This window comes from Rhipicephalus microplus, chromosome 9 (assembly GCF_043290135.1).
Source record: "Rhipicephalus microplus isolate Deutch F79 chromosome 9, USDA_Rmic, whole genome shotgun sequence".
In the NCBI taxonomy this organism is placed as follows: Eukaryota; Metazoa; Arthropoda; class Arachnida; order Ixodida; family Ixodidae; genus Rhipicephalus; species Rhipicephalus microplus.
Window position 1 is genome coordinate 73248426 of NC_134708.1, and position 26710 is coordinate 73275135.

Sequence of the window (26710 nt, forward strand, 5' to 3'; positions counted from 1 at the left end):
GATCGCCGTCCCATTGCCACTGTTAGCTGTGATGAGAATGGCACTTAGAACCCTTTGGTGATGAGTGAGAGAGAGAGAGATGGTTTACGACTTGAGGGAGTGAGGAGGCCTGGGTTGGTGTTGGTACGCTGCGATCGGCGATCCTGCTGCGTATATCTGGCGAAGCGACACTTGAATACGACACTTTGAGGGGAAGTGTGTGCTTGCGCTAGAGCGTGTTGTCGTGCGTTCAAGAGTGAGTGAGAAAGAGAGACGTAGCGAAAGAAATAGAAGAAGAGAAACAGAGAGCTGAGCTTGCATGAAAGCGGGGAGATCGAGATAGGAAGAAAAGAAGGAAGAGCGCGCCGCTGTTGAGTGCGTATGTTTGGTTGACAGGTGCTTTAGTGGCCTCCGCCTCATGATTTAGCCGGCGCTCGCCGTCGGCGCGCCAGTCCCGACGGCAGCGGAATATAAGGCGCGCGTGGGACAATAAAACGCCTATCGTAGGTGACTTCGCACGTTTCTTTTGTTGCTTGGTTGTATCCTACGGTTCGTCTCGCTGTTTCAATCTTTAGTTTTCGTTAAAAGGAGGTGTCTCGGGTAGCGGCACGGCTAACGCTTTTGCTGGGTGAGCGAGTGAGTCTGAGTGAGTTAGTGAATCAGTGGGTGAGTGCGAGTAAGTGAGTGCTTAATAAGAGAATGGGAATGTCATATGCGTGGTTCTCATTTCATACTTTGACACAGGAAAGGAGTCAGGTGGGTTTGAGTGAGGACAAGGGTAGCCGGCATGCTGCTGGATATTTTAGAAAAAAAAAGTTATGATAATCATATCATGGTATATTCCTGCCTCTCCAAAGCATTGTACCAATAAAACGACTCGATACAAATAGCCATGCCCCTTAAATAAAGGCAGCCACCAAAGTTCGCTGCCTTTCTGCTTTCTTTAACGGATACAGCTGTATTGTCAGACCAGCATACCGGATATGTCCTCATGCTGCGAACTAAAATTTCTTGTTTACGGTGTACGGGTCATCTTCTTTTTTTTATTTCCATGCACCCATTCGTTTGTTCATTCATTTATTCATTGGTTCAACTCTTTGGAATATATGACAGATAACAGAAATCATTACATTAAACACAAAACGTATAACTCAAAAACGGCTTTTGCCCACCTTGTTCGCCATTTCCACCAATTGCAGCAGCAACAGCAATACTACGTGAACTGCACACTTGAACGCGAAAAAAAAAAACCATATATAGAGAAGAATATCCCGCTATAAATCGAACGCCTAGTGATTAACAAGTGCTTTTGAAAACTATGCCTTCAGTCGTGAGTTCTATTGAAACGTTCCCCCAACTAAAAAAATGTGTCGGTACAAGTACGCCTATAATGAAAAAGAAATAATATACAGGTATAGCATCATTATTACAACAAAGATAACAAATAATAATAATATAATAATAATAATAATAATGAACATCATCCTAACTACGACCACTGCCGTGTAGAGACTTTTCCTATGTACCGCCAATGAACTCGGTTCTGTGCTTTATGCTGCCACGTTATACCTAAAAACTTCCTAATCTCACCTGCCCACCTACTTTTCTGTCCCCATCTGGAATGTTGATTGATTTGATTGATTGCTTCGTGGGGTTTAACGTCCCAAAACCATCATATGATTATGAGAGACGCCGTAGTGGAGGGCTCCGGAAATTTCGGCCACCTGGGGTTCTCCAACGTGCACTCAAATCTGAGCAATCGGGCCTACAACATTTCCGCCTCCATCGGAAACGGAGCCGCCGCAGCCGGGATTCGATCCCGCGACCTGGGGGTGAGCAGCCGAGTACCTCAGCCACTAGACCACCACGGCGGGGCCCATCTCGAACGTTCGCCTTTTCCTGAAATCTGGTCCAGTAGAGCCTACACTCTTGCTGCTTGCATGTGCGGTGGAAGCCACGTTGCATGTAGGGAAGACACAAACCATTTAAACAGGAAGATCCTTTTTTTGTTCTCTAAAGGATGTGTATATTCATTTTAGCCACTGTACTTTATACTATTTCGGTGACACGAAGTTATGAACGAATGTAAGCAAGCTACGAAGTTGCGGTCCGAGCTCAACGCGTCTTGTACGTTTAGACCAGGATGCATTGAGCTCGGGCCGTCAACCAGGAGTGATGTCTTGGACGTTTAATCCAGGACGTCACTCCTGAGATATTTTTTGAAATAAATGACCCCCTTCCCCTCCTACAGCTCCTTTGTTTCAAACATTATTTAAGAATGTAAATTATGACGTTTGCGTGCCCATCCAGTGGTCTGCTTATGACGCAAACTGCAGTAAGAACCTCCGCGCCTGTTTTGGCGACATTCATTTGCTTAAACATTCTGCAAATTCCAAGTACACGGGGACAAGGAAGGCGAAGCCGTATCCTTCGAGAAGAGCGTCGCCCGCTATGCTACCACGGAGTGTGAGGTGCTATGGACCGCAGGTTTTACAACTACGCTTCGAGTAGAGGAGTACAAAAGAGGGCAGATCGCTCCATTCGAGATGCGAGCCGAGATTTACTCGAAGGGAGAGTTATTCGATGCGAAGTGTGCTGGGACAGCCACAAGGCAAAGATAACCGAGTAGCAAGGAGCCGTGTAAGGAGTCTTAAAATGCGGAAGGAAAAGGGGGACCCAAAGGCACGACGGTAGCCCATAACCTCGGACGACGCGACAGGCGTGTACGTAAAACTAACCGAAAGGAAAAAAAAAGAAAAATAACAAAAACAAAAAGGTACGACTTCAAAGCGACCGCTCTTCTCAGGTGCCCTACGCTGCATGGCACGCAGTTTTATAGCGGCTGCTGTGGCAGAAGCGCCGCGGGGGGCTTTGCGTTGGAGGCTAAAGCGTACAGCTTCGTCGCTATTCCGGCACAATTTTTTTCGTCTCCCATTTTGTTGCCCCTTTTTTGCTCCTTTGTCTCTTTCATTTACATTTCCTTTCATCTAGCTTTCCACTCTCTCTCGCACGTGGCGTCTCTTCTTTTAAGTCGACGCCACTGCAGGTCTCCTGCCTGTGTGCCGCTGTTGCTGCTGCTTGCCTCCGCGGCATTTGGCTGCCGCTCGTCAGCGTGACTCGGGAGAATTAGGCCCCCGGCACTGATGGCGTCTGGCCCGCGGTTCGTGCCCGAACCTTCTCTATTTATCCGGCCCAGCAACACGAGAGAGCCCGCGAAACCCGAGAGTCGGAGCTGGGAATTTCAATCCTCTTCGGGCTCCGCTTCGCCGAACAATGGATCGCCGTTTTGTTTAGTGTGACCTTACGAAGCAATGGGGTGTCGGTAAAGAAGCCAGTCGCTCGTACTGAGTAATACTAGTTATAATGTTCAGATTAATACAAGCTCGGACAGGTGGGGGCACATGTGGCGAGTTGCAGAGCAAACGCTCACTCACCTGTTGTGTGTTTACTCCTCTGTAAACTGTCAACTAATCACTTATGTGAATGTACTTGCCTAGATATTCGATAGCTTTATCGCTCGCTCACTCATTCATTCACTCACTCACTCGCTCATTCACTCATACACTCACTCATACATTCATTCACTCACTCACTCACTCACTTATTCATTCATCCATTCACTCACTCGCTTACACATTCATTCATTCACTCACTCAATCACTTACTCATCTATTCAATCATTCACTCACTCACTCACTCACTCACTCACTCACTCATTCATTCATTCATTCACTCACTCACTCATTCACTCACTCACTTATTCATTCACTCGTTCACTCACTTATTCACCCACTCACTTATTCTATCACTCACTCATTCACTCACTCACTTATTCATTCACTCACTCACTCATTCACCCACTCATTTATTCATTCATTCACTCACTCACTCACTTACTCATTCATTCATTCACTCACTCACTTATTCATTCATTCACTCACTCACTCATCCATTCATTCATTCACTCACTCATTCATTCACTCATTCATTCACTCGTTCACTCACTCACAATGTTTTTTAGTGCATTAATTTCGGCTACATTTCTTAGCGGACTTACAAGCACTCGAGCTGTTTGCTGCTCGTCTTGTGTCTCCATCGTGTTCACGCTGATTTTCCAAGTTTGCTCGTTATTGCATTGCCTCACTTGGCTGCCTTTCGTGATCATTCACTAATTCACCTATTTGCTCATTTGTGTGACTCACTCATCTTGGTGACCTACTTAGCACGCATGTCTTGCTAACTCTCGAGTTCATTGGCCAAGTTCGAGATCTAACTAACCTGGCAGGAAAAATTACCTTAATTAAGGGTTGCAGCCATGCGCTCGTGTGGTTCGCTTTCCTTCATAGTGTAGACAAAAGTTATTGGTAGAACAACAGGGGATGGTTAGAAGAAAGAAGGGACCAAGAGTAGCAGTGCACAGCTATGGCGGTTGCTTGCCGAACAGCACTAAGGCCAGGCGACAATACATTCAACCGAGTGTAAGGTGGCTTTCACCTTGGGGTCATCTCCGGGCTAGTGTACAAGAGGCCGCGTGACTTTTTTTTTTCTTGTTACTACCGCAGTTACATTTCTTTACTGACTTGTGTTTTACCTGCGCTGTTTAAACTCCAGAATAGTACTGAAAATTTCGTATATTATACTTAAAATTTCTTCATAATCACTTCATACGTCTCGCTTGGCCCGCTGAGAGTCTCGGAATAGCTATATCGTAGCTAGCCGTATCGCGGAACGCGTACTATGAGCTCTCCGCACGACGCTAGCGAAGGCTGTCAGAGCGGTTCGCTTCGCTTAGGTTGAAGAGGCTCGCGAGCTTTCAAGTGTCGGTTTCCGCGCTGCCGGGCTAGACAAAAAGGAGGCCGCGCTGAAAAGGATTGCGGTGCGAAACGAGAGAAAAAGAAAGAAAGAAAGATAGAAAGAGAGAAAGAAAGAAGGAAAGAAAGAAAGAACTCTGCAAGCTTCTTCAGCGCTACGCTCCGCACTCACCTCTAGCCTCACCCAAGCACTTCGTTTTCTTTCGCTACCCTCCACAGCCAGCCACCCAATCTACGTCCCGCCGCGTCATCAAAAACAAAAGCAACGCGAATCGGGGCATGCGATACACTTCTGCGAAGTGAAAGACGTAGTCAGAACGCGATTAAAAAAAGGGAAAGCAAGCAAATGAAAGTGACAAAGTAAGTCGTCATGCGGCGGTCGTTTTGTACGGCCCCGGAACTGAGTATTCTCGCGTTTGTCATTTAGAATGACTGCCATTTGGGTGTTCTTTGACGTGCTTTCGTGACAGTAAAGCGCTACGCTATTAGTCTCCGCTCCTAGTAGTGCAATCATCGTTCCGTTTCTTATTTACGAAGGCGAAAGTTGTGAATGCCACGTCAGACGCGAAATATTACCATCGGCGTCAGTTCGAGTGATGCATCACATTGGGATGTGATGACTTACACATATGACGTCACAGCTCGCTGTGATGTGAGCCGCCGTGATGACTTCAAGACGAAAGCGGACAACATGGCGTCTTATGAGGTGTATTCAATTCATCTGCACCTCTTGCACCGGTTCAGGGCGCACGACACCGCAGTTCTGGATTCTCTGGTGTGCTGCGCCACGGTCCGAGATTGCAGCGTGGTGTTGTAGTAGTGGTGCCGCCGCGGTGCAGCTCAAAAGCAGACGAGACAGTTCACGGGCACTTGGTTGAACATGGCACTGATCGCAGATGTAAATTCACGGTGTCCAACAGTAATTATTTTCCGTCGTTGATAAGAATGGGTTGATAGCGGCAGACAGCTGCGCGGAGATGAACGCAGCGGCTGGCGAGTGAATTCACGCGTTTTCGGTTCAATGCGGGCGCAGGGAAAACGAGGTCTTGCGGGCGTGCAGAGCAGACGACAGCCCATGTGCCAATGACATGAATCCAAAAGAGCAAAAAAAAAAAAAAAAGAGAGAGGAGATGTCGCTGCACCATCTGCACTGCATTTGCACTGCAGTGGCACCATGATAACTTTTACAGCACCAGTTCCGTGCTGGAATCGCCGGAATCGAACATACCTATGATTACGTCATCTCATCAAATTGTCGCCTGGGAAGAGGCGGGGCGACTTCCAGAGGCGATGGAACTCATCGGAGAAAGGAGGGATCAGTGCAGTCGACTGAGAATAAAGAATATGAAGAGAGAGAGAAAAAGAAGCTCTCGCTTTCGAGCTGTTAAGACTGCATGAGTTGTAGGCCCGTCACAAGCACGCTGCTCTCGTGAATCGTAACTTGACATCATCTGTGAGAGTAGACCTCTCTATTGAAAAGTGTTCAAGAATACTTGCTCCCACAGGAGTCTTCCCCGAATGTAAGATTGGCGTCTCAATCGCTTTTTTTTATCTTTCTCAAATGAAAGTTTGTTGGATTTCTTTCTCTTACATGCACTAGGCCAGTGTGTTTTCGTAGAACACGACACTGGTCTCCCTCACTTCCATTCGAACTTAGTGCAACGTAGTCAGCTAATCTCTGGTGCGGCGAAACATGTTATGGACTATTTTATGTAAGACACATGACGGCTGCCCTCCAGGGCAGCAACGCGAAAGTTTTCTTGTTTTGCATACTGCGACGAGCATTGAATTATTATTATGATTAGTTGCAGAATACATCAATCCAAAAATTTTCATGCCTGTGCCTCTAGTGTACGGTATTGTTCGTTTCGTTGTTAGAGTCAAAACGGTACGGTTAGGGCTCTGTACGATGGCGTCGGGAATCATGCGTAATCAAATCTGTATAGCGCAATATTTGAGCATCTAGCTTCATCTGAAACAATACGAAACTACATTAAGAACAGTACAGTTTGGCTACCAGAGCATGACAGCGACAAGCTGTGCGCTGTGTTTGCAGACAAGCTGCACATGGCTATCGGCGAAACCGAAATTCGTCCATCCGAAGTGCTTCAGAACTCTTAGCGCGCTGGATTCACTCAAATCGGAAAACTCCCACTGGTAACCACTGGTCCACAAATAATGAATGAGGGAACACACGGTTGGCAAACACCTAGTTAGTGTTTTTGAATGACCATAACCAATAATTTAGAAAAACAGTGAACCACTGAGGTTAACTATGCAGCGGTAAACACCGTGACCGTTCGTTTCAGCTTCGCGTGTTATAAACCTTTACGGAGTGTTCCGAGGGGTATTATAATTTTTCCCTATATCCCTTAAGAGAATACGTTGCTACTGACATAATCTGTATGAGGCAACGTTTCAGCCTCATTCTAACCTCTTACGACGCATTGATGGATCTAATAGCGCACCGCCGAACGTTCAGAAAGAGCGAAGAAAAAAGAAAACAGTGCAGCTAGCATTCGGTTTACGCCAAGCGGGTTAGCGGAAGAGCTGCTGGGCGCGTTGCAGCTTCTCTTAATTACGCATCGATTCGGATTGCTAGGGCAGCGATTGAGCGCATGTCGGTTCACGATGACAATCTTCTATCCACAGCGCGCAGCCAATCGAGATCATAACAGCTGTCCTGCAAAAAAACGACAATGTCTTTTCATAATTGGTAAATTTTCGTGAAAGGGAAATCCACGAGCTCCTAGTAGGTAGCACGTAGCCGAGAGGAAGTCGACATGAATTTCTCGAAGAGTGAGTTTATTACTTGCCGAAAACTTCACCCTTGTCTGGGGATCAAAACCGGGACCAGCGCCTTTCCAGGGCGGCCACTCTTCCGTTCATAGGCGAGCGTATGGTTCCCCTACAGGGAGAACAAAGGTTCGTCGTAGCGCCTTCTCTCCTTTCAAAGTCAAACTGTGGAGCTTACTTTGAACCCCCCCCCCCCCCCCCTTCTCTCCAACGCTCCATATTATGTCAAATGCAGGGGCTGAGTTCTCTAAGCGCACCCAGTCTTAAGGAACTAGGGAAGCGTGCCCTTTCCAATCATGCCTGTGCTACCTACTGAGCTAACCTGGAATAGACAAGTATTGCTGACTGGTCGAATTGGTGCATGATAAAATGCGCTTACATTGTCGTCTGTTTTTTCCCGTTCTTTACTGCATAGCATCTTCACGCTCAAACTGAGCTGCGCTAAAGCAATATCATTCCAGGAAGTTAGCAAAGGAAAGCATGAGGGTGAACTCATCGACAAGGTCCCTATATTTATTCTGCATTGTTTATGCATGGCGGTACTCTGCATTTTTTTTACTGCACACAAATCTATTGAATAAGCAATGCTGAAACAATAACGTCATTGCTGAGATAATGCTCACACATACGCACGAACGAAAGGTCGCCGCCAGGCTACTTGAAGTTGTGAACATTACAGAACCACTTTTCGTAGCCCGGTGTTTTCTGTTGGCGAAAATTTCTTGTGTCTGATTTCGTTGGCCCATACTTTTCTTCAACACATATGTTTGTCACCGCGAGGAACAGAAAAAAATTTCCCCACCTCCCCAAAGGCGATCCTGAGGAAATGCGAAGGCATCGCATAGTGTCCATGACGGCGTTCCACACGTAGAGAACCCAGCGTTAGAATAATATAGTTGTCTTTTTTTCTTCTTAGAACATGCAGTCAACAGCGCCGTTTACCACACGCGGTGTTTTAGATGCGGAGCATCTTATACTCGCGCCTTGTAGTGCGCCGTCCGCGCCGTCCGCACCGCTTCTCGAACATTCGGCAGCTGACGCGCGCGCATGCACCGTCGCGCCGTCGCCCACTCTTCCACCATCTGTGCATCCCTTCCTCCTCTACACACCGCGTTCGACATCTACAATTCTCCTGATTCTCCAGTGGACGCGCATGTGGCGTCGCGCTTAGAGAACATTCAACAGCTGACAGTGCATGCGCCGTCGTGCTGTATATATACTCAAGGTCGGCGCTCGCTCGCTCAGTTGCCGCTCGTCGGTTGGTTTGTACGGCGCGTCGACGTCCAAGGTCGCGGTGAAATGAAATCCAACGAATCCACAAACACAATGATCGACGTCCCTTCGACCAGCGCCGCCCTTTCGCATACGTGTGTACGTGTTCACTCATTTAACACCCCCTCCTACAACCACGTTAACCAATTTAGCCATCGACCCAAGTAAGTCGCAATTTAACACCCCATTTCACAACCACGTTAACCAATTTAGCCACCGACCCAAGTAAGTCGCACTTTAACACCCCGTTAACCAATTATATGGTCCGCATCCTCCTCAGTGTTCCCCCGAGGGAAGCTGCGGGCAATTTTTTTCTGTCGCAAGAAACGCAGTATGCGTTTCCAGCTCTAGTAGCTAGCGTGCACAATTAAACGATACTATGCAGTGAACAAAACAGTGTTCTTGATTCGGCGTTGGCGTTTCACAGTGGCGTCTCGAGCGCACATTACCGGATGTTCGTGAAAGAAGCCCAGCTAGCGAACGATTGAGAGTGAGGCGTGAGTAAACGGGAAAGTGGGGTGGAGGGACGAGAGAGAGCGAACGGTGAGAAAAAAAATTGGCAGCATATCCACGGAGTGAATGATGGAGAGTGGGGCGAAGCATTCGTCCGTTCATTTGTTGTTGCTTCCGTACATCCATGCGTCCATCTGTGTGACCGTCCATGCGTCCGACCACCCGTCCGTGCGTGCGTCCCTGCGTTCGTCCATGCATCCGCCCCTGCGTCCGTTCATGCGTCCATCCATGCATCTGTCTGTGTGTCCGTTCGTCTATCTATTCAACGCTCCAAGTACCACCATCTTGAATTTTTTCATAATATATTCTCCATACAGAAGCACCGCCATCCAGCGGACATTCCAAGGACTAAATGAGAGGTGGCACACACACACTTTCTTACGGCTTGCGCTTCACATCTACTTCCCACCTTTAACCACCTCTAGCTTATGGTATATACTAGTTCACTGTATTCATCGCACTGCGGCCCAACACTCGCTAAACCTTTCTAAAACTAAGGAGCGAATATAACGTAGAAACCCTTTCTTGTCAGATAGTGCTCAATGTACATGCCGATGGCTGCTAATGGGGATCGCAGCGTGCGCGTTAACTATATAAAAGCCGAATGCTCCTGTCTTTCATTCCCCATTAGCTGCCATTGGCATGTGCACTGAGCACTTTTTGTTATTTTTCAACAACGCACAGAAGAAATCTTTCACTGGCACCACCTTGGAGGTCAAAACGTTATACTTGTTACATACTACAACGGCTACGAAGGACGAACGGGTGCCGCTATAAAAAGCTTCGCCCCTAAAAAGCGGCGAAGCACTGCGCCTACCTTCTCCTACACTCTCTCACACCCCCACGTGCTCCGGTTACTAGGGCCAAGGATAAGTGCGTGCTCCCGCAGCTGCTGCTATGAAAAATGGAATGAGAGCGGTGCCGTGAACGCCGCAGACAACGCCGGATGCCTGACATAGTCCGACTAAGAATTGTATTCGCATTTAAAAAGCTTTTTTTCTGTCCTCAATGCGGTGAGCTACCGATGCCATTTAGACAAATCATACTTGCCTGTCATGCTCCAGACATTCAATTCAAACACATATTTTCAACGTCCATTCAACTTCAAGCACATAAACGCTTCTAGATTGCTAAAAAATTGTGACAGAGTCAGACGATGTACTCTCGACTTGCTAAAAATGTTCAACGCGCTTGATAACTCAGTCATCCGTACCTCTCGCTGGCACAGCGCTGCCACCGCTGGATCCTTTGGGCGGGGCGCGAAGTCGAAAAGATCACGTGTTGCTAACAGACCAATCGCAGGGCGTGATGGCTGCATCAAGACATTTCGATACATTTAAAGATAGAGATAATTTAGTAGAAGGAGATTGATTTCGCCAACTTGCATAATTACGCAGAACTGACTTGATAATTGTCACTTTCACTCCGTTGGTCATTGGTGATGTACGAACGAAGAACTCCGTCATTCCTCCGCGCCCCTCAAGAAGAAATGAGCGTATACTTCTTCATTAACAGCGCATCGATGTACAAGTGCGTTATAGGTGCGATGTTATAGATGGAATTGTAGCATCGACACGAAGTCACGCAATTGGTGAATAATATATATGATGACAACACCTGTGGTGACTCAGTGACATATATATTTTAGCGATGAAGCACAATAGAAAAAAGAAGGGGCACAAGTTGACGTGATGGGCACTACGCTATCTCCACACTTTACTGGCCACTAAAAACGCGCGCGCGCGCGCGCGCGTGTGTGTGTGTGTGTGTGTGCTATTACCAATGCATAGACGCGTCGTCGACGTCACATCACACAGGAGATGAGGACATCGCTCATATGTCTGTTATAAAGCACCAACATGCCCATCGACACGTTCTCCTGCAGTGTATGACTCATAGACGCTGATAACAATGGCAATAGAAATTGGAGCAACGAATTATACGACTAACCACTGCTGCAAAGTTGGATACGAGGGTATGGCTAGGAGGGTTCCCAGCTACGGACGAACGGGTTAATGCATCGACAGCTGTTCTCTCTCTCTCTCTCTAAAAAGACATTAAATAAAGGACACAAACATCCACAGGAGCCTTCAGACATGGCCAACGCGGGGTTCAGTACGAGTGGGGTTAAGGCTCTAACTCGACTTCTGCCCAGCCGTGTAGAGGAGCAGTGGTGGGGTGCCGTAGCCGCCGGCGTGGCCAATCTCGCCGCTTCAGAGCCCCCGGTCCGGGGTCTCCAAGGTGCAACGGGCTCTAGCCACGCGATCGTGGGGGAGGGGGTGCCTACGGTCACCGCGACTCGGCCTATGGCGGAAGGGATGAACGCCTTGTACCCTCCCTCTCTCTGGTACAGCGCTGTGCGTGTGCGGCCGCTGGTCACGAAAGCGTAGAACAGGGAGCTTGGGCAGAAGATAAACGGCCAAAGCTCTGGCCACGTTCGTGGTCATTCTTCCTTCGACTCCACTTTCTGGCACACCCTGTGTTCGCGACGGAGGCAACATGGAGCTTTTTCGGTGCATTCTCAAAAGGAAGCCTCGACCTGGACATCTCTGACTAGACGGCAATAGTATTGCAGCGAAGCTCTCGCAATCCGCCATGTGGCGTTGTCGTCGTCGTATGGGTAGTGACCGTGGTGGTGGTGGCGGCAGCAGCAGCAGCAGCAGCAGTAGTAGTAGTAGTAGTAGTAGTAGTAGTAGTAGTAGTAGTAGTAGTAGTAGTAGTAGTAGTAGTAGTAGCAACAGGATCAGTAGTAGTAGTAGTAGCAACAGGATCAGTAGTAGTAGTTGTAGTGGCTGGAGTGCCGGTAGTAGATATAGCAGTAGTAGTAGTAGCAGCAGCAGCAGCAGCAGCAGCAGCAGCAGTAGTAGTAGTAGTAGTAGTAGTAGTAGTAGTAGTAGTAGTAGTAGGTGTCATGCAGATCCCATGATTAGAAAAAAGATGATGATGGTGATGATGCGCGTGATATCAATAACCAATACCTTCGCTGTCAGAAGACAGTTTCCATGGCGTGGAACAGGTTGATTTAGTATTCATTAGTATGAATGAAGTACGATATGCTGGTATGTGCTTCTTCTTTGTTGCGCCAAGACGAACTGCTGCCTCAAACTTCCAGAAACTACTCGGGAGAGACCTAACGTAGCGTAAGCTATCCTAACCACACCTATGGTCGTCTACACAGTGTTTGTGCTTCTATCGTTAGGTTTCAACAGATTCATTAGACAGAGAGCAATAGTGTAGGAACGAAGAAATGAAAGCACTGGGAAGAGGTAAGCGAGACTAATGCGCAGTTTAGTTTTGCGCAGGTGTAAGGGGGTCAATGAATAAATATACAGAGCGGTGAAAGAGATTAAAGGATAACTACGTAATACAGTACCTCACTCAGCTCTGTCGGCAGTAGGAACTGCAGTGACACAAACACAAAAACACACAAACACACTCATGCCCCTTTCTGGTATTATGGTCAGTCATTTTCTATAGGAGATAACTCGTCATCATGGAAAATGAAGTCGTTGGCATAAATACCATTTTGTAAGTGTGCTTTAACAAAGAACCAAAGATAGCAACATAATTAAAGAGCAAGAGAACCGTACGCTGTGCAATGCTTACGACCAGACCAAATATCGTACCGAGGTCAATCCAGTAAAAGTATATTGATTAGGAAATAATAAAGAAGCATTCACTTAATGAAAATGCCGAGTGAGTTTACCTTCAGTAGAGATTAAAAGCATATTCTTAATGCTTGTGCGAGTTTAAAGCTATTAAACAGTCTAACTTGTACCTAAGCATAGCAGTTGTTGCTACGGTTATAGGCAAGGGCCGCCCGTAGGGATCAGCCATGAATGATGCAGTGCCTCGTTTAGGAAATTAACTAGCCTCATGGAAGTATAGGTCTAGAAATAAATAGTTGTAGTGTACCTAAAAAAACAAGATGAAATTCAGAGAACATTCAACTAGATGAAAATCAGGTTTGCTATCCTACACCACTGGTAGAAAACTTGAACATAGAAATGTGAGGCAGAAACGAGTGAATGTGTGTGCTGCGGATACGTACAGAACGACGATACTTATCTACGCAATCATTATTTTTAGGTACTAGGTACTCTCAGCGCCAAATGAAACCCGGACAGCGGCAAGCGTTCGTGATGATATGGTGCGCGCCTTCCACTTAACAAAGGGGTCAGGCACGCATGTATGCGTAGAGCGGCTGAACAGGATGCGCGTGCCGGTCCATGGCTATAGGTGGACGGCGCGCCCTATACCATCGCCAAGCCTTGCCGGTGTTCGGGTTTCATTCGACACTGATAGTACATGGAGAATCTACGTGCCACACTTTCCTTCCTTATCGCCATAGTTCGAAGGCGGTGTATATTTATTCGCCGCAACAATAACGCGACTAAATCGCAAAGAAACGCGGACAGATGTTGCCTCATACGTCATTCATTTACGTTGGGTGCCGTTAACTGCAGTTTAATTCAGCGACTTGTGTATTGAAGTCAAGACAAAGGCCAAGCTGTCCCGTGTGCAACTGTAGAAAACGACTGGAATGCAAAAACCATCTTCTTCCTCATCGGACTCAGATGTGTTGCTCTCCCCTCCACCTAAAAGCTGGCGGCCTTTACAGGCGTTTTGACCAGCCATGACCCATCGAAAAAACTAAAAAGACCGACTTCTTTAGAGAGATGAGGCATCGTAAGTTTCATACTCTTCGCGTGGACCTTCGCACAGCCTACGTCATTGGACCGTTTTTAACCGAGTGACGATGCAGTGAGATGAAGTTACGGTGAGATGTCGTAATGAGGTCACAATATGGTAATCAATACTTCGTGATGACGTCATTGATTGCGTCATGTTATATAGAAGTCACGTGATTTTTGGTACGCCGACTGCGCACTCGCGGCCACTTGAGTATGTAATGGCTTCTGACTGACAATTACTTATAGCTTTACATGGTTCGAGTTGACGCCTCATTTCATGATTTGAGTTGACGCGTTATCATCGGACCATGCTAGATCTCGTAATCAACTCGACTGAACAGACATCTGAAGCATTCGCCCTAATGACCACGCAGGGAATCAACGACAACGAGTGTCTGGAAATCATGGGCGAAGATTCGGCGAGGACAACGTGAAATGCGAGCAGGCTGATCTCAAGCGCTCGCGTTTCCGGATGCTCTTAGCATTGGTCGAGAGAAAGGGGTAGGGTAGGGTGGAGCGAGTGAATGGCGTAGGGAACGTGAAGTGGGCAGCAGCGTAGAAGACTCCGCTGCAACCGAAGCCGCACAGAGACGAGGAACGTCTCGACCGACGTAGAAGCCAGGCATAGGCATGGGGCGTCCCGTGGACCACCGTAGCGCACCGGCGAACAGCCACGATCCAGCGATCAGGGTGATGCGAGCAACTAGCAGCAATAGCAAAGAGCCAGCGAGCACGTGGGACCCGCTTGAAAAGAAGGGAAAAATAACCCGATACGCGTAAAAAAGGGAAGCGTAGGGGAAAAAGGAAGAAGCGGGCGGCGAAGCACCGCTGGTCAGAGAGGACCACCACCGCCACACATGTAACGCACGTCAGTGCTCACGGGGGACAGCCGCGCACCGAAAGGAAGCAGAGTAGACGATAAAAACGGGACATGGAATAGAAGGAACACGTGAGGCAAACAAAAGGGGAATAAAACCTAGAAAAGCGCGGGAACTTGGAGGCGACACTGGCAACGCCGGTTGTAGGAGTAGTCCAAGCGAGAAGACACATAAAAAAAATTAAAAGGACCGGATCTCAGAGGAGTCTCATACTAGACACAAGAACGCTGAAAAAAGAGAATGCGCTGATAAAAAGTAAAAAAAAAATGGGAAAAGAAAGCGAGAAAAATGTAAGAAGGCGGGGAAGGAAGGATCTCCTCTCGGTTCGCCTCAGAGGAGTTGTCCGTGACAGACAGCCGGCAGTGTTGCCGGCGCGATCAATAAGGACCACGCTGTGTGTTCGACGATGGGAGAAAGGAAGGCGAAGGAGGCGCGCAACGTTGTCTGCTGCTGGGGGAGGTTAGGGAAGCCAGGAGGGGAAGACTGGGGCGCAAAACCCCAAAAGGAGCGAACGCCGCCGCCGGCGTGTGCGCGTCGCCGGATCCAGCTCCCAGCGAGCGTACAAACACACACGCACGCACACCCGCACGAGCGGAGCTACGAAGAACAAGAAGAAGAAAAGAAAGAGGAGAAGCGAAAGAGCCGCGCGGCGCGGTTCTGAACCCTGGGTTTCGACCCCACTGGCCTCCCCCGCTCTCCTTCTTCCACCCCCTCCGGGCATTGCGCGCACTCGGCCAGGAACCCGCGTTTCAACCCTGCGCACACACTGACGAACGCACGTACGACGCGTTCCGCCCTATCCTTCCCGCCCGCCTTCCCCACCCTTCCCCTTTTACCCTTCCCGACCCCCCTCGTTTCCCTCCTGTGAAGCAATCGATTCTGAACCGGCGGCTCGACCCTCAAAGCTGGAGCCTGGAAAGGAAGGGAGGGGGGTTGCGTTCACCAGGCTGCTTCGTGCGTGTGTGCGCTCAGCGCGCGCTTCCCTAGCCTTCCCTATATCCTCCCTTTCGCACTTCCTCGCCACCCACGCTTCCCCAAGGCGAACTCCCCGCTTCTATATGGCGTGCGTGCGTGCGTGCGTATTTGCGCGTGAGTGTTGTGGCTTGGTCGCGTGGTGGTGGTGTTTGCGAGCGGTGAGATGAGAGGGGGGGGAGGCTTTGGATTCGGCTTGTGCGGGCTTTGTTTAGCGCGCGCGCTCCCCCCCCCCCTCCCTGCCGAGCAGTGGCCTTTCTTTTTTCTGGTTCCTTCTTTTCTTTCATCACTCGACCTATCCTTAGTTTCTTCATTTCTCGACCATGTTTCATTATTGGTTTCGGTTTCGCGCGCTTGTCTTACTGCTTTTCTTTTTGCACTGGAAGTCCTGTACCAACGCCTCACACATCCCGTACATTCGCCGCTGCCAGCTGCCGCCTTGTTCGTTTCTTTATGATTTTTAGTTTCGCTTTTGTTGTTGCCATCTATGCTTTTCCCAGAGCTCACTAGCTGTCTTTCTCCGAGGCGTGTTCAAAGAGCCATGTCCAACGGGCCACTGGCGATAAAGCAAGAACGATTGAAAAATAGAGAAAATGAAAAAAAGCTGGCACAAAAAAGTCAACTAGGCTAGCTGGAAAGAGTCCATCACCAGGCTCGTCAAAAAATAAGAAGGTCAAGTTGACGTTACCAAGAGGAAAAAAACAAGAACGCAAAAAATCCACAACCATATATATCCGCGACCACTAGTGGGGAAGTGGTCGTGTTCCACAAGGCGCCGAAGGTGGGACGTGGAAATGATCAGGAGAGAAAAAAAAGAAAAAAAAAATCACATGTAAAGCACAATACAATACGGAAACGTATGAACCAGAAATAAGAAGAAAAACCTAAAGCTGACACAGTTTTCCCCGATCGGTACAGCAGACTTCGCTCGAACTACACACAGGTCTGAACGTGCATGGATTGCATGGGTCACTTCAGAGGGCCTCTGCAATCCCAGACACCACCACCAATCCCTCTCTTTCTCTATCTCTGGATTCCACCATACCTTCGTCAAAATCACGTGTAACGTGTGTGCAGTATGAAGGAAACAAATGCAAATCGAAGGGTTTGTTCTCTTTGCTAGACACATTATTAACGAGAACTAACAGACGATGATGCCAAGGAAAATATGGGGTATATTGTTAATTGTAATTTAAATGTGAAGAAAGAAAAATGGATTAAAAGAGAACTTGTAATGGCTACTGGTGGCACTGACTGGCGCTTCCACGTTTAAATGCCTATGTATACCCTGTAAAGTGGACGGAAGATGACCTCCACTCACTTATAGACGTAGCTGAGGGGCACAGCATTGAACGCATTTTTGGAAGGTCGCAGTTTTGGTCCCTGCAGGCGAGAAGTTATTTTTTCCCACTTTTTTTCTTCACATATACAACACATTTACTTCTAAAAATACCGCGTATACATTAACAGGCCTCATTGTCTGTCAGTTGTTGTTCATATTGTATCTGCGGCATGGTCTTCATGCGATGCTTGTTATAACTTACTCTGTGGTGGCTGCGGCGTTGTCAGCGAACAACCTGGCGCCACTAAATGTGCCTAAAATGCGCTCTTCTAAGCTGCACCGGTCTACGTAAACATGTGTCAGCTGTTTTATGATAATTCATGCTCCCTCGATCATGGAACTGTCGGCGATCAACTGTTTGCGATGCGGCATTCTGATCTTTCATCATGATCGCTTGTCATTTCATGTTGCTCAAAATTTATTGTGGCCCGGATACGAATGCATGGCTGTCATAGTTATCATGGGCTCCTAAGTTTTCGTCCCTGAGTTTCTGTAACGTGCACCCGAATCTATGTACATGTAGCAACTGAAGTTCTGCGACGCTCATCACGGGGATGAAGTTCCAGTTTCCGGCACGAAGAAAAGGAAGAGCCTGAAAGGAACACTGTGAAGCGTGAAAGAAAGAGAGCAAAAGAAAGAGTTTTGACATATCAGGCATTAGCACAGGCCATGTTTCGCTTGCACAAATTTTTCTGGTAGGGCAAGGATTCCCAGTGTTTCGTTATAGTATGTGCTCCTGTTTGCCCGCATTCTGTGCATCCATGGAAGAAACGACAGCTGTACCACGCATGTCCCGATTCATGCCTTGTCAAATGGGTCGTGTTCCTAAACTCGAAGAAAGCCACTAAAACGTCGAAAGTGGAAAAAAAAAACTGAGAGGCCGAAGCAGAGACAGTGATGCAGCAACTTGCCTAATAAGCAACAGTCTAGAATGCGTTCCTAAAGCCCTTAATACTTCACTGCAAACACAACGAAAGTGGCACGCGCAATGTTTGTGTGTCGAAATATGTGGCAGTGCTGCAGTATGCCATCTTCGCGAGAACTGCAAGATTTCGCAAAGAATAGATGGAAGGCGCGTATATCTATGATCACATGGTTTAGCAGACGTGTAGCGTGGAAGCCGGGCCTATAAGGCTGCGATACATTCAAAAGAGGCCGCGTGCAGTGTTTGTTTTCGGAACACTTGTTGCTCAAGATTACGTGAACTACCATACCTCAGAAGCTTGATAGAAATGTTTATCTATGAAATTGAAGGGAACTTTCTCCGAGTGCGTTTGTTGAGCTCCTTAGGTACCGTGTAGTTGAGGGGTTGCATTGTGTTCGGGAGAAGGTCGAACGTATATTTGTTTGTATAAACTGTCTAAAAGTTCATAAATAAACACACCACTGCCATCGTTTACCGTGACCTGCCGCCCGGAAACAATGGTCAGACTCTGATCTTTGCGGGTGGGCCTATAGGGTTTACCGAGGCCACTTCGAGGGCACTGATAGAGTGTCATTTGTAAGTGAAGTTGACGACACTCTATGACTGACGTGCTTGTCACATAGTTGACGCGTGGACGTGACGTTTTTATTTTAATAGCAATCATGAGGACACTCGAGACACATCTTGTCCGTCTCTCCCGCAGTCAAGTTTCGTCTAAAGTACAAATCAGAAACATGTCCCCACACGTCATGCGTTCCATGACTGAACGAAAGCTTGCGAATACTACAGACGAATGCTGCTCCAGCAGAAGTAAAACCGCTTGAACACGAAGAGGTGGCGAGGGGAAAAAAGGGGGGGGGGTGATTGCGTCGCTTGGACAACACCTACGATCTTTGGTGGTCAAAAGGTGATCTCGACAAACATCAACAGACGGCTCCTATTTCTGTAAATGGTGTGCATTGACACCGTTGGTAGTAATAATAATGTATAATGGTTGACTGCTCGAAAAACGAACTGTCGGTAGCACATATGCATCGTTGTTGCGGCGAAACGCGATCTCCGCGTGCCCGAGGAAATTAGGGAAACAACAGGGCTGTCTTGGCGTTGCTCGTTATCCATAGCCAATCCAGCAACAGCACGAATAATAAATACAAAAAAGGCTACAAGCACGATAGGAGCTCTTCGCAGCCTTCCTTGTCCTTAGTGCTGTCTCCGTATTAACTCCGAACCCTCCACCTACGTAATAGAATAAAGCGTTCATTGCTTCCTTTGGATGAGTGGCGTTTGTAAGACGTCTGCTCCAGAGCTACAACGTGCACAGCGATGTCTCCACACCCCGTGAATATATGTGTTATTAGTCTGTCTGTGTTGTCGTCATAATCATCATAATCAGCTTGACTGCGCCCACTGTAAGGCAAAGGCCTCTTGCTTGATTTTCTAGCCAACATGTAGTCATGCGCTTGCTGTTGTCATGATGTACACTCAAACTTAATCTCCTCTGTGCACTGAACTTTTTTGTCTCGCCACTGCCCTTCCCCCGTGCGCGTTTGCTTTTTCTTGGTATCCAATCAGTTACCTTTAATGACCAGCTGCTATCTTGCGTACACGTGCTAGGGTCCTGCGCACGTCGATTTATTCTTCTCAATTCCAACTACGATATCCTTAACCACGTTTGTTCGGTGACCCACTCTGCCGTCTTGCTGTCTCTTAAGGTTACACCTATATCATTCCGTTCAATCGCCCGCTGCGTCATCCTCAACCAAATATGAACCCTCTTGGTAAGCCTCCAGGTTGATACCCTGCAGGCGAGTCCTGGTAATATGTGGCTGTTATATACCTCCCTCTTGAGGATGTGGGTCAAAGTGTCATTAATCATTTAATTATATGCATACAGTATTCTCGCATACCTATAATAATTATGAGCAGTGTTTAGGAAAAGCGAGTCAAGTAATGAGTCAGACTCCATTTTTCTGCGGCATATCACTGAAGGTCGTCTCTTTACGTATTTTTGTGCTGATGAAGATGTCATCAGACAGTCTGTTGAGCAGCTGCAGTTGCAGGTATTGTATACTTCTCTTGTTTTCTGTACATGTGTTGTGTAGAATAAACTGAACGTATGTTGTGTCGTATACAAAAATGAGTTAATTTCTTCTTTTATCTTAATGGGTCCACCAACATCCGTGACAGTTTGCGTAACTTTTTCTGATTGGTCTACTTAAACTCCAATTTGAACTAATGAAAACATCTGCATAGTGTGACGGGTGGACGAGAAAGACGAAGAGGACAGGGAGGAAGACGGCGTGGACAGACAATGCGAGCAATCTGGGCGCCATCTTGTCCGCCACCGAGTTTGTTCTCTGTGTTCGTCCAGTAAAGTTATTCTCCCCGTAGCAATATTATTTGAAATCACTACTTGTATGTAAAATGCTACTTGCATTAACAGAGTGCAACTAACGCAAAACGATTAAAAAAAGAAGATTCACCAGATCAAACTTACCTTGATAACCGACGTGATGCAGACGGAAAGTGACCATGTTGTAATTTTTTGTTGAGCGACACGGTCATGGAATGACGGTAAATATATGTATCAATATTGCACGCACAGACAGATGTTCAGTTGCAGATGTTTAAGTACGAGTCGTTTGCACTTCCGTACCGATTCGAACAGGAACGAGTATTATCAATACTAGAAGCGATAGCTGATATCAAGCGCTGTTGCTCGCGAGGATAGCGGCCCTGGACAAGGTTACATAAATCAACTTCAGCGCGTGGCACCTAACTACGATTGACGCTAACTCGACGTGACCGCTGTATCAAAGGAGTACATATGAATTTATAAAAATGGACAGTCAGCATTGCAACCACAATTGAAGTTTCATGAACATTGGGATCTATATGGAAAATAGTTCCAAGACCTGGCGTGGCGCTGTGGCAGAGATGCTTGATTGCCACGAAGAATGCTCGGAATCGATTCCTCCTGCGACCCTGATTCTTTGCACTCGCCGGGTCAACGCTACCGATGTCGCGTATTTCGTAACGCTCGCGCGTTAAAGTTGTCCATGTGTGTTGTCGTCATTCGTGGGTAGATACCACCTGTGGCACATACCCGCATACCAGTGGCACATACCCACCCACGTGTATGTGGCACTGTCTCGGGAAAAGTGTTTGACGACGTACGCGTGGAATTGTCCGATTAGTCATGTATTGACCAGTGCGTAATATTCGTCAAATCATCTTAGCCTACGATACTAATTTTGGTTCGTGCCAAGTTAAAAGGGTGATGACGAAAGCACAAGGTAGATAGATAGACACGCAGATAGACACATAAAGCACTCGCAGTACGTGAAGAAATGCTTCGGATTTAATAGCTAACATGCTCGTCTGCTGTAGCATTTGCTATATTTCGAAGAATTCGTACATCTTGCAGAATTTTTCATGATCTCATTTGTGAGAACTGTGGACTCGACATAAAACGGAAGAGGGACAAATATTTTATAAGGTATTTGAACACATTTTTTTTTCAACAATACAGTAAAGGACATATTTAGGTTCCCTCGTCCCTCGCAGTAATAAATATTTTTGTCACGCTGAGCTACAAAACAGCTTCAGAGACAGAGATGTAAAACTTGAAAGCGAGAATTTGAGAAATGCGACACACTCCGAGAAACTGAGACGTACCCTCGTGTTGGGGACCGGGCTGGAATTCGCGGCACAAGTACATCACACGCAGTAGCCGGCGAATGGTGTAGATTTAGAGTAGCTTAGTGCATTCGGAATGAGCAACTATCTAGACAACTGTGAAATCAGCTTTCAACCAGTTCAGTCACCTCGTCGGAGTGCGAGGAATCCGAACTAGAATTTTTGCCCCATCGAATTGCGAACTCCGTTCGCCAAACATAGGCGGCGCGCTCTTGCTATGTTGGCGTGTAGCCGTAGTCTGTGAGAAAACGCGCCCGTACTGCAAACGTTAATTGTGTAATTCGATGTCCCAATAAGAAATCGCTGACGGCTTACCGCCGGCCCGGTTGCAAGGCAGCGAAATAACGAAGGAAAAAAGTGCCGGTTACCTCTTTGTAGATGGGCATTTACACTCGCGTGTTGAGGATTCGGTTGCTGAAGACCCGGACGAAAACAACAACAACAACAACAACAACAACAACAACAACAACAACAACAACAACAACAACAACAACAACAACAACAACAACAACAACAAAACAACGCTGCAGCTTCAACTCAGGGAGCGTGGTTTACCCAAACGTTGGCCTTAGAAACCGTGGCCCTAGCACACGTGGTTTTTTTTTATTGCAGAACGACGTTATGAGGTTATTTTTGGCCACTTGCTACTGCTTGTTGGCCACTAGCTGCTTGCCTCTGTTCACTTGCCACTAGTTCACTTGCCATTAGCTGATTTTCACTGTTGTGAACGCTTACCATTGCTTACCACTGTTGTGATTGCTTGCCCCTGATCGCTTGCCCCTGATCGCTTGCCACTGGCACGTTGCCACTGTTGTCATCGTTTGCCACTGTTCGCTGGTCATTAGCTGCTTGCCACTGTTGCGACTCCTTGTCATCGTTTACTTGCCACTATAGCTTAATTTGGCTGCTGTGATCGTTTGCCATTGATCGCTTGCCACTGCTGTGATCGCTTGCTACTGATCGCTTGTCACTGGTAGGTTGTGACTGTTGCGATCACTTGGCAGCTGCTTGCCACTGGTAGCGTAGCACTGCTTGGTACTGCTTTGATCACTTGCCACTTCGCTTGCCTCTGCTGTGATCCCTTGCCGCTGTTATTCCCGATGGATATTGTACTGTCATTTTCTTTGTGAAAGCCAAGGTTTGAGCACTCTACATTCTAATGTTGATCTATCTTCATTGAATAGAATTTGGGAAATAGTTCAATTGGAGACGTTATATATATATATATATATATATATATATATATATATATATATATATATATATATATATATATATATATATATATATATGTCAGTCTAGCTAGACAAATGCTTCTTACCTTATCGAGCCTGTTGCGTAACTTCACCCGGGTAGGATCACTCCTATCCTACCATGTCCCAGGATGGCGGGTTACATCTGCGAAGGAGAAATACGCGGGCACTTTTACATTTCCAAGTACATAATTATAAAAAAAACATAACAGCAGAATCAGAGGTTAAATGTGCCGTTGCTGCAGTGCCTACTTTGAAAGACAGTTCAGGGAGGCAACTACAAAATTTCCTTGTAAAAAATACAAAAACAGACACATGAATCTTTTAATGTTGACGTCCCGTGGGCCCTGAAGTGACAAACAGTCGAACGAGTTAGATGATTCAGGACTCTTGAAACGCATTTAACTGCAAAACAAATAAAAGAAAGCCTTTCCGGTTACGTTCTAGAGTCAAGCTTCGGTTCTTCCCACATGGAGAAGAAAGAAGGTTGTACATCTTCTTGGTGAATTAAACGAACGATTGACATATTGAAATCGATAGAGTAACAATAAAAGCTGTCACATAAAGCCTTCCCTGATATGAAAAATAATGTTTAAAAAATCAATTAGCCCAAGTGAAGCGTCTTGCAGAGACGAAAACTTTTTGCAAGCTCTACACAGCTCTAAAGCTGTGTACTTTAGATACGCTTAACGAAAAGATCACATAAAATTGAGGCTCAGCATCAGGTATGTGAGCTAATGAAGAGGTGCACTACATTAGTGTAATCTCAAGTCTTTAGTTTGTTTTTTTTTGGAAGAAAGCCGAACAACTGATGAAAAGAACTTTTTTTCTGACATAAATTTTTAATAATATTGAGGTAGTACGTCAATTAGATCGGACCGATAAATATCCCTAATGCTTATCTTGTACCAGATGTTAACCACAATACAGAGCCAGCATTAGTCATGCGTAATGCGGAGATTGTCGCGTATTCGAAACCCGAGCCCCACACCAAGAACGTCCCTTTATTCTGACAGCTCATGCCTAACTCCTACCTTCTTCTTTCTCCTTGGTTCTCCTGCTTGTTGTCGCGCGGTCGCAATCATCCGCAACAGAACCTTCAATAATTAAGTACGTCAACTTACAGACTCATTATTGTATTTGCATTACACAGGCCATGAAGGCCCAATTAGCTTTCAATGTCAGGTTCGTTGATACCATTCGTAGAATGCCTTCCAGCAAACGCCGTCACAGGCATCATCTTGATAATCATTTCAGATACAGCGTTCATGGTGATTTACATAATCTGAATTGCTAGTTAAAATATAAATCGTCTTCAATGCTGAAGTGTTCTATGAACATGAGTGTCAACCGCGAAATACATGACGATGATCATTATTCCACATTACTGCTTTCGTACTTTCGTAGTACCATAGGCCATGGCAAAGCCACCATGTCAGCTTTACCTCTTGTACTATAGTCGACTTCTGCCCTGCCTCTACGGTTTCAAAGGAATCTTTTTGAAAGTGTTCATTACATTAGTTTGACACTGTGACTACCAACTTATTTTATTTTAACGTGTTTAAAAAAAGTTGGCATCGAGGTATGGTCCCAGCTACTAGTGTTATCCTACATGCTAATTTGCATTTTAATGTTGCCAGCACTCCATAATGCAATACAGTAATAAATGCGAAGCAATTCATTGCGTACTGCAAGCACTTTTCGCTTCTATCTATCTATCTATCTATCTATCTATCTATCTATCTATCTATCTATCTATCTATCTATCTATCTATCTATCTATCTATCTATCTATCTATCTATCTATCTATCTATCTATCTATCTATCTATCTATCTATCTATCTATCTATCTATCTATCTATCTATCTATCTATCTATCTATCTATCTATCTATCTATCTATCTATCTATCTATCTATCTATCTATCTGTCTGTCTGTCTGTCTGTCTGTCTGTCTGTCTGTCTGTCTGTCTGTCTGTCTGTCTGTCTGTCTGTCTGTCTGTCTGTCTGTCTGTCTGTCTGTCTATCTATCTATCTATCTATCTATCTATCTATCTATCTATCTATCTATCTATCTATCTATCTATCTATCTATCTATCTATCTATCTATCTATCTATCTATCTATCTATCTATCTATCTATCTATCTATCTATCTATCTGTCTGTCTGTCTGTCTGTCTGTCTGTCTGTGTGTGTGTGTGTGTGTGTGTGTGTGTGTGCGTGTGTGTGTGTGTGTGTGTGTGTGTGTGTGTGTGTGTGTGTGTGTGTGTGTGCACGCGCGCCCGCCCGAGAAAACTATTATTTCTGATATTATTTACGGGCGCCCGAGAACGCGTTGAAATTGAAATGAATATATTCGCAACTTTTACTAAAGTAGAAGAAAGAAGGCAGAAAAGCGCAATAACAATGAAATTCGCAGATGCCTTGACTGTCCCCTTTTTTCGCAATCACTTCTACAAGGGCTTCTTTGCTGCAAATTGAGAAAGAAGAATGTGGTCCGTACAATGAAAGGCGGCGCAATGATTTGTGTTCAAATGTTTTTTTTTTTTTGCTTTTTTAACAAAATATTCTCTCACTATTCAAATACGGTTGTGTGTATGACGAAGCAGTGAACACTCGCGAACCAATGCTAATATATCTCTTTCATTTTACCTTTCTGACAGTTTATTGGAGGTGTTGACAGGTTTTATACAATTCGCGCGAGCAGGTCATAAAAATGTTTTAACCTCCTAGAATTCGCAGGAGAGATGGGGTGGGGGTAGGGGTTCATTTCGGCTTGTCAGTGATGCTTTTGTTGCGACGGTGAACCGTATCGAGTCGCAAAAATGACGAATACATGCCGGTCCGGCTGAGGAAAAAAACCGTGAAAGAAAGGCGAAGTGGTTGCACGGAAACAATTTCGGGCTTTCGCATTTTTAGCAGGAGCGATCGTCAGTAAACAACTGGCCCTTGTTTAACTATTGCGTCGCTATTGTTTGCTGTTGCATTGGCTTGCTGAAAAGTAAATAATATTTGGAGTTTGATGTCCCAAAACCGTGTTATGGTAAGAGGAACGATGGAGGCCCGGAAAAAAACTTAGTCAGAGTGAGTTCTCTTGATAAAAACTTGGCTCAGTGTGCGCTCGTGTGAGCCTTCAATGCAAGATATTTTTCTTGGGCGAATCTCAGTGATTTTTGCACATTTGCCGCTCCATACATATGCCACGTTGTTGAGTGCGGCAGAGGAATCTCAGTATTTCAACGTCCGAACTATACGGTCAATAACGCTACACTGCCCGTCGGCCAAGACAATTTCTGTCACACGTCATTCCGACGTTTTATTGAAGGAATAATTGTTTCGACGAACGAATAATGGATCAGTGGGTGGTTCCCTGCTTCACGAAAATTGTTATGTTTCATGGCGTAGTGGGGGCCGTGCAGGTGTGCCTGAAGTAGTTGTTCCGAGAGTGTTGAAAAAAAAAAATAGGCCCTAGAAAGGCCGTTCTTCCAGTTTTCTCTGTGAATGTAATGCGCGTTGCGCGCCGACCTGGCAGTCTTTTGTGTGTTCAGTGGTTAAGAGTGTTACGAGTGTGTGCT

General features: G+C 46.3%; 1 protein-coding gene across 1 annotated transcript in view; it reads right to left on the reverse strand.

The window, feature by feature from the left end:
* The window catches only part of LOC119163236 (uncharacterized), a 324142-nt gene that overhangs the window by 214719 nt on the left and 82713 nt on the right, over positions 1-26710 (reverse strand). The window contains exon 2 of the mRNA XM_075873835.1: positions 23203-23279. The gene's annotated coding sequence lies outside the window, so the exon portion shown is untranslated. The remainder of the gene's footprint in view (positions 1-23202; positions 23280-26710) is intronic.